The following is a 9,786-nucleotide window of genomic DNA, read 5'->3' as shown; positions in this document are numbered from 1 at the left end:
GGGATCCAGAAAAACTGATTTTCATGCATGGGCTACTCCTCCCAATGCAACATGAAAAGGCATCCCTTGATTCAGGGATCTACTTTTAGGAACTGGAGGTTGCATGCAAGGATCATTTCAGAAACCTCCCACCAAGTGTCACTCTTCCTAGATTTGTGGCATGCATGTCACATCATCGATTTTATCAAAAGTCATGAACCAAATGCTGCAGAGCTCTTTCCTCACATTGACCTCATAGATTTGACATCCCATATTACATCTAGGAGTCATTGGTACATTCATCTCAGTTGTCTTGGGGTAAGCCCATTGTTCATGACTTGCGTTGTGGTTCTGTCGCTTTTTTTGTTTCGCTTTGTGTGAGTGTTGTCTGCTTGATTTCAGTGAGTGCTTGCTTTTATTTACATGCATACTAGCTTGAACTAGCACCATTTCAGTTTTCCTTAAAATCTCACTATTGTCACATGCATGATGTGCAATTCCTCCTAGCAGGACTTCTTAGCCTAGAAATTGTGCAATCTTGGGCAGCAGTCAGCTACTCTACCTAGAAATTACTCAATCCCTCTGGGTAGCTAGCCAAACTCCCTCCCAGAAATGTGAATTTTTTCCTCCCAGCTCAACAGACTGTTGCATGTGTAGTTGAGTTGACCGGTTCCCTCCAGGACTGAGAAAAACTAATTTTCGTGCATGGCTTGCTCCTCCCAAGGCAGTATGCAAAGGCATCCCTTAATTCAGGGATCTACTTTTAGCAATTGGAGGTTGCATGCAAGGATCATTTCAGAAACCTTCCACCAAGTGTCACTCTTCCTAGATTTGTGGCATGCGCATCACATATTTGATTTTATCAAAAATCATGAACCAGATGCCATAGAGCTCTTTCCTCGCATCGACCTCATAGCTCTGACATCCCACATTACATCTATGATTCTTTGGAACATTCATCTTAGTTGTCCTCGGGTAAGCCTGTTGTTCATGACTTGCGTTGGGTTTCTATCACTTTTTGTGTTTCGCTTTCTGTGAGTGTTGTCTGCTTGACTTCAATGAGTACTTGTTGTCATTTACACGCTATTGGTGGGCCAAAATTCTCTATTTTTACTCCCTTCTTCTTACAAAACCACAATCATTAACTTCTTTTTATCTCCATAAACCTCCTCGTTCCTGCACTAGTCCACGAATATTGTCTATTCCTACATAAACTTCATATTTCATGTTTAAGGTTTATTAGGTGCTTAATTAATCATTTTAAATAGATTTTGTGCCTTTAATATTTCATGTAACCTATTTTTAATTTCCTAAATTATTTGATAAGATAAAGTATTAATCATTATACTACCTTGATCTAGTGCAAGAAGATTCGTGCACCGCCGACAACTATCAATTCCCTGATCTTTGCAATAGCTCAATCACTTCATTCGGGCATCTTGGTCCATGTCATCTAGTTCGGTTGCAGTCATCTGGAGTTGAACTCAAGTGGAGGATAATCTAGGATAAGGTCTATGGCCAACAAATAGTTCACACATTATTATATCCACTCGCTTAATTTTATAATTTCGTTTGTTATTTCATTTCAGCCAAAAGGCTTGATTTGGAATAACTGTGTAATTTTTGGTTATGGCCATAGGCCAAAGGGTTGTATAAAATATAGCTCTCAAATAGAGCTAGGTTAGCAAGTGATAGCGATAGCCGTACCATTGCAATTTCTAGTTAATTTGTAATCTAGTTGTCTCCCTCTTCTGGGCAGCGGGCTGGACTTGAACTCAAATGTGTATTTGTTGATTGGAATTAATACAAGGAGCCAGGTCATGATTTTCTCATTATGTGTTTTAATTCTTCATTGATGTGTTATTAACGTGTTGAAGGTTTTCATTTCCTAAAATGGGAAACGAGCTAGTTGGCTAGGGCCCAGCCAACCCAACTCGTTTACCCTCTTGCTTTTGTCATCGTGAAGGTGTGCGTTAACTTTATTTATTTGCAGAAGCAAGGTTTAAATTTTAATTTTGTTATTACTTAAGAATTCTGATTTATTTCGTTAAATAGTCAGTGTGAACAAATCTGTTGTGTGAAAGTCAAATTAAATCACTTTATTTCCTATAATTTCTTTTATGGTTTGCTTTTTCTTGGAAAACACAGATAAGATTATTCATGCACCAGTGCATGTACAATTCTGCACTCTCGTTTGCTAGTTTATTTACAGCAAGTGTTTTATTCTTTTTCCTTTATATGATTTAATGTATTTCTGCAAAGTAAGCATTCATCATCTGAAGGAAACAATTTTAATACTAAAAGTTAAACTCCTAAAGATTAAAGATGACTTCATAAAATAGAAAAGAGAGTTGTTACAATATCTTAATTTATATCTACACTTCACGATTTAAGGGAAAGGATTAAAAGTAATGTGAAATATTATAGTGAACCTGTTTTGAGTAAGATTTGATTGCATGCAAACCCCTTGACCGCAGAAAGTTTTCTTTAAATTTTGAATATTGTTTTCATCTTAAAAGTTTATTTCTATTTGTGAGATTCAGGTTATTAGAGCATCCTTTTTTGTGTGCAAGTTATTTTAGATTCTGTTCGCATTTGCAATTTTTTTATAGTTAACACGCCTTTTATTTTTCTCAAAATTAAATTGGAATACTTCATGTAGGGATCTCTCTTCCGGTACAAGAACTAGTGTCTTGTTACAGGAATAGAGTACTCCAAGCCTTGAGGCTTAGAGCCCCTACATGAAGACATAAGTCTTCAGTATAAGTGTAAAATATACTTCTCACATGAGTTATGTACATATACTAGTGCAAGCATATTGCAAGAGTATAGGAAGGCCCACTTAGTGTGAGGAGGAAAATCATTTAGAAGGTGGATCTTTTGAAGGGCCCATTTGTTAAACCGCCACCACCTATACTAAGGATAAACATAGATTTTTACTTCAGCAGTTAAGATTGTTTACATTAGTGTGAAAGTTCCTTTATTTTATTTCTTCACAAATTTATTATTTTACATTCTAGCACTAGAATCATTTTGGTGTTATTTGCCTTTGAGATTTTTTCTATTTGATTTTGAAAGATTTCAATTGAGAAGTAGGAATAGAAATAGGAAAATTTCATACCACTTCAGGTATTACCTGTGCTTCGTCTCTAAGTCTATAAAACCCCTGGGTTGAAAATCAAGTGTTGAAGGAGCCTTCTTAAGTACAATCCCTGCACCCCAAATTTTGGCACCGTTGCTAGGGAGGCGATTTGAATTGGTAAGAATTTTCTATTTTTTTTTTAATTGGGGTAAGTCTACTATTATTTGTTCTATAGTTTGCTTCTATTGTTTGAAGGAATTTGTAGGTGCTCAGTTACTTTTGAGTTGCAGCATGTTATTGGAATTTTGTTTTGTCATTTTTTTAAATGAATGCCTAAGAGAGGTAGGGGTCTAAAGCCCACTAAGGGCCATGGAAATACTAATAAATCTGAAATAGAATCTCATATTGCACCTTCTTTTGCAGGGAGAAAGTCCAAATAGACCCAGACTCGTCACACAGGAACAATCCACTTGAACTCTAGCAGTAGCAGTCTAGGTATAAAACAACCCACAAAGGGGAAGAAGGGGACTATTAGAACCCATAGTCAGCCTTCTCAGCCTTTTGAGAGTGGTTTTCTTGGAGGAGCAACAATTGCAGATCATGAAGACCATGTAGAAGGAACTGGTGAAAATCAGGTAAATGAGGAACAATCCACTTTTGGGTTCCCAATTGTAGATCCTGATACACAAGTAAAAATGAAAAATATTCCACCATCAGCTCTTCCTCATTTCTATGGTAAGGTACATTAAGACCCATACTCTTTTTTATTTGAGTTTGATGTTTTATGTAGAAGTATTGATTTTTCATTTGATGCTCAAAAGTTAAATTTGTTTCCTGCAACTCTCAAGGACGAAGCACTCCACTAGTTCATGGGACTAGGAGGAAACACTATATCTTCTTGGGAAAAAATGAAGAGAATGTTCTTGTCAAAATATCAGGAATATTTTAAAACTAGAGATATTCAAGATGAAATCCTTACTATTGTGCAAAATAATGATGAGACTCTAGAGGAATACTTAGAGAGATTCATGTACATCCTCCAAAAGTCAAAGCACACATTTGATCCAAGTACCATTAGAACCTTTTTCTTATGTGGGCTTACTAATGATGCTAGGAATAATCTAAATCTGTTAGGACAAGGGGATATTGCTGAGAAATCTTTTGATCAAATTTGTGACTTGTGCAGGAAATTCTTGAGGAACCAATATCGATATGGTAAAGGAATTTAGAATAGAAATAAGAAAATCGAATCTACTGATGCTATGATTATTGGATTGGAAAAAAAATGGACATTATGAAAATTGAAATAATGGATATTGTTAGCAAACAAATAGAGTCTTTGAAATTTCAGCAAAAACTTGTAGAGGAACAAGAGTCGTTTATTTTTTGTCCAAAATGTAGGAAAAACATCTTTTAAGAGAATGTCCTCTTGATATTAAAGGAACTAATAAATGTGCAATTTGTACAGAGAACCATGCCACAGAAAAATGTCCCTCCATACCTGACTTGAAAGATGTATTTGAAGAAGGGAAACCTAAAACCAAATCATTGCATGATATGGGAGTACAAATAAACTGGCTTCAAGTAAGTGTAGGTATGGCTCCAGAACTTCCACCACATTTTTTATTATAATGCACATCCATATTCCTACCCTAACACTACTCACTCTCAACATTGGCAGCATGGGAACTGATATCATTATGGACAACCCTCCCAATCTTGGCAACAAGGATGGAGGGGGCCAAACCATTCACACCATTCCTATCCTGCATCTATGCAGTCATACCCACCTACATATGCAACTTATCCAATGCCACAACCATCATTACCTTAATTGAGTCAGCCAATGCCACCATTGCCTTTACCTCCACCATTTTGACCTCCTCAGCTGCATGCCCAACCCTTACCTAACCCCAATAACAAAGTGGTAGAAATGATCCATTCTATGAACCTGCTTTCTTCATATAGATATCAGTCCATTCCAGTTGGATTCAATGATCTCCAATTGAGATCGGGGAAGATAGTAACCTCAGAAAAATATAAGCTGGATGAAATAGAAACAAGAAATTCTAAAAATAAAAATGATAAAAATACCATTGTTATAAATAGAATTTTAGTTACTAGTGTTGGACATAGCAACAAGGAATGAAAAATGGAAATGCTAAAAATATCATTGCTATAAATAGTATTTCCGGATAGATTCCAGTTTTAGTTAGTCCCTGAACTAAAATTTAGAATTAAAATTCGAATTTGATCTTAGCAGCTATTTGTAAAATAATTATTAATTCATCTTGAGTTAATTAATTGTAGGAAATCAAACATGAAGTCTATGTGAAGACATGCAACAATTTCTCCATTGATTGAGGAAGTTATCCCTTGATTAAAGGAGATCAGGATGAGTTATACTTTGAGTTGTAATTAGTTAGCTCAGTTATTTGAGTTAAGTCCAGTTAGATTAGTTCCAACAGTTTATGGAATTAATTATGAGTTCAGTTAGTTAATGCATGCATGCATGTAACTCCTGCACTTCAAATAACTGAATATTCTCTCATAAATAACTCATGCATGTCAGTTCAGTCAAAGACCCAGTTGAGATCAGAGGAAGGGACAATGTATTATCAGTTGGAGGATTTTTCCTATATAGGAAACTCATCCATGCAGAAGGAATTAACTCATTCAGGATTGCGCAGTTACTTCTGAGTTTAGTGAGCAGTGTGAGAGGTAAATTCACACAGGTGGCAACGTTGGACCCCAGGAGAAACTACGCAAGGAAATAAGAGGCTTGGAGGGTAGAGGAGAAGGTTTGTGAGAAGCCTTTGACTATATATGAGCAACAGAGGGATTGTATTGAGAGTTGGATAGCTTGTGAGCTAAATATTTTTGTAATCCAGACAAATTTCCACTTGTATGATAATACAGAGATCGGGATTTTTAGCTGAGGCTTTCCCCAGAGTATTGTTCTGTGTTCATGTGTGATAGATTTCTCATTCTCATTTATATGTGTTCTATTTGATCTTTCTCAAATTCGATTAAGCTTCAACAATTTTGTTGTAGAAGTAGATCTTGTATTTTGCTTTAGTATATTGCATTATGTGGTGATCTACAGTGAGAATTTCAACATGGTATCAGAGCTATCTGATCCATAGAGGAATTTCTATAGAAGCTTATGATGATTATTGACGAGAAAGGTGAGGAGGAAACTCCTAACCATTCTGAAAAATATGTCACCATCCAACCCATCCACGTACCCTCGGAGCCTTTGCCATCTTCTTCCAACTAGCCTCCCTATCCAGAGAGGTTAGTTGTGGAGAAGAATGACCCCATCCCTGAGTCTATCCTGGCCTTTGAGCTTAGAAACCTTTTCATAAAGGTACCTTTACTCCAAGCTATTAAAGAGATCCCAATTTACATAAAAATCATCAGGGAATTCTATATCAAGTAGCCAGGCAGGAGAATATTGGAACCTCAAACTATTCAATTTGTTGGTAGAGAAAAAGAGTTAATGACAGGGTGTATGCACATGGATAAATATACTGACCTCGGAAACCTTGTTGTCTCTATTTAGATAGGTGATGTCCTTGTCTCTAATGTACTTATAGACCTGGGGGTGGCCATTAATGTTATAACCAATCAAACCATGATTAACCTTGGTTGGTCCATATTCGACCTACTCCCACTGTGCTTGAATTGGCAGTGTTAGCTTTGCTACATGTTGCTGATGTTCAAGGAGAAGAAGTAAGCTCAGTGCTTGGTTTTTCTTAGGAAAGGCCTACACCAGATATCCTCACCCTTCTCCATTTCTTCACCCATTCCCCTCTCATCTCCTTTACTCATGCTTTGTTTAAAAAATCACATAAAACTCTTTTCTTTAAGCCCTAGATGTTAAAACCCCATATAACTCATGCCCATACAACCACGCATCCACGCAGACCCTTCTGCCGCAGTCTTGGCCGTTGGTCCCTATCACCCTCACCTAACGGCCCTCCCGTCACATCGAATGAACTAACCCACGTAATTAAGTACCCACCGTTCGATCCCATCTGCCACGATTGGATGGCATCTGCTTCCCCCACAACAATAACATGAAGGCACGTTAATGCACGATGAAAAGAAGTTTCATTCCCCCCCCCACCCTCTGCCACATGTAGAACGATGACTAGAATCATGCACCCCTGTACCTTTACCACTCGACGGTCCACGACGGTGTGATCAATACTGCCTACTGCTGAAACCATTCGTCTCTGCCTGTTAACACTCACACGTTTTCTCCTCCCGATGGTCGTTGGATCTATCATCCGAGATCTAATGACCTACATTTCTCCGCCTCCGTACCATCCAGTACTCCTTGCCAAACACTCCCTGCCGTAGATTTGCCCAATATAATGTCTGATCTTCCTCCTCCATTCATCCTGACTATCCATGTCCTGGAACTGTCCCATGCGCTTGAAGGACGAAGGAGGCCAGTTACCTGTACTCGGCGCAGTAGCTCCTTAATAACTGCATTCATCAGGGAGGATGGTCGAGAAAAAAAAGGAAAAGCCTCGAGTACATAAATGCATTTAGCAGTTATGAAATTTCATCCATACGACACTCCACCTGCCCGAGAAGGACAATAAAGCACCCGAGAAGATCAAATTTGTTCACTAAAGCAGGCAGATTGCACCAGAGACTCCACCAGGCAGTTAAAGCAGTTGGTGATCAATTATGACCTCCTCATACTTATAATGGCCGAGCTCCTCTATATTCAAACTCTATATATACCCAAGAACAAGATGTAATCAGGGTTGTGTTGTGGCCACCAACGACCCCTCTCCTTATTTAGTATTCGCAATAACACTAGGTAAGTGGGGACCCTTAGTAAAAAATTCAAAAAATTCAATTAAAACTCATGTATTATACTCCTTAAGAAAATATTGCATCGCGCGAAGAAGATAGGACATTTCCTTGTGATTAAAATGATAAATTGCGAGAAGTGCGATGCGAAATCCATCGCATCTCATGCATTAAGAAACGCTCATAAACGAAAACTTTAAGAAATCGCCGATGGCCGATATGCGACATCGCATATCGCAACATCACAAAAATAGCACATAACGATTTAACGAATTGTAACAATCTGCGATCCTGCGATAATGTGATACTGTGATCGGCGATCTTGCGATCGCACGAAACAACGATCTGTAATTCTGCGATAAACTTGATCGACTAACCCTGCGATAACACATCTTGATGAAAATGCGATAATGTGATGATACGATGCTGCGATGCGAATCGCAGAAATTACCCATCACATATTTTCCCCAGCTCAACATTCAAGAAAAATTGGATACGCGCGTTAATGAAAATTAATGAATGTATGCCAAGTGTTAATGAAAGACAATTTTGTGTTTTTTGAAGAGTTAGTTCACGTCAGGTGGCATGTTTTTTGTACATCCGTAGATCTCAGAGCTTTCTTGTCAATTTTTATTATCATTACTCTCTCCTTATGTGTGAAATAAAGGAATGAAAGACAGAAACAATATGAAGCAATGTGCAGGGAGTGATTAAGGAAAAAGGGTAAAGCTCCAAGGCTCGGAAGCAGAGAAGAAATGCCCTCATGAATAGATACTGCATGAAACAGAGCCGCAAATTCCAGAGCATTGCTGAGCTATCCATTACAGATCTATCAGTCAGAGCCATGGTTCAATGAGTAGTTGAACAATGTTAATATGAACAGGAAATTTAATGCTCAAGGTTAGAAGCTCGCGAAAGCAGTATGTTGCAAAAAATTTAAAGCTTATACCCGGTGAGGGAAAAGGCGCTAAAGCCGAAAAACGCACCAGAAAGGCCCAGATCAAAGAATGGAGGCAATTTTCGATGCGCGATTAGTGCATAGCGCTAATCGCGCATCGCTGAGAAAATTTCTCAAAAAGAAAAGTCCCTAACTGCTTAGTCACTCGTAAGCCCAGAAAACGCAAGAAAGCAAAGGAAGAGGCAATTTGAGGGTTAAACAAGTAGAATTTGGGTTATTACTGATCATACACAGTAAAATCACATAGCGAGAGATGGTTCTCAAGCATATCTACTATTTTGCTGGAAAAAATGGTGCCAGTGCTTGCCATTTCTGTTTGCTTAGCTCAACCAAAAGCGGAAGACAGTCAGCCGACTCTACCCAGGCAAATATTGAATGCTCGCAACATTAAGGAGCAAATGCAGAAATAGTTAGATATTAGATTTAATTTTTAGAAATAATTTCGCTTAGAAAAAGGGCGATCATTTAAACTGTATCCTGAATATGTGTAATTAAGTTATTTAGTTAGTAGTATTTAAACCCTTCTCATGCATTTAGAGAAGGGTCCAGAAATTTATCAAAAACTTGTCCTCAGAACATGCACTTTTGCACCCTCAGAGGAGGTTTTGGTGAATGAATAGATCAAGATTTGTTGATGTTTGCATTTGATATCTGCTATTGATGTTGCACTTCTGTACTCTTAGTAGATGTTAGAGCAAGGAGAGATAAATCATTATTACTTGAAGCTTATGAGTAGGACCAGTCATAGATGGTACTTTTATCTCTTGACCATTTCTGCTTATATGTTAAAGTGATATATAGTTTTTAGTTGTTTATATGTTATTGCATGAATGCTTGAGTTATCATTTGGCACTTTTGTACGGTGGTAGCTATTTATTTATGTTTAATGTATGAATAGCTTATTATGCGATATGATGTTCACAATTGTTTTGCC

This window comes from Pinus tabuliformis, chromosome 9 (genome assembly GCF_031772625.1).
Source record: "Pinus tabuliformis cultivar Carrire ecotype Pingquan chromosome 9, CPIR1, whole genome shotgun sequence".
In the NCBI taxonomy this organism is placed as follows: domain Eukaryota; kingdom Viridiplantae; phylum Streptophyta; class Pinopsida; order Pinales; family Pinaceae; genus Pinus; species Pinus tabuliformis.
This window is presented reverse-complemented; position numbering follows the sequence as displayed.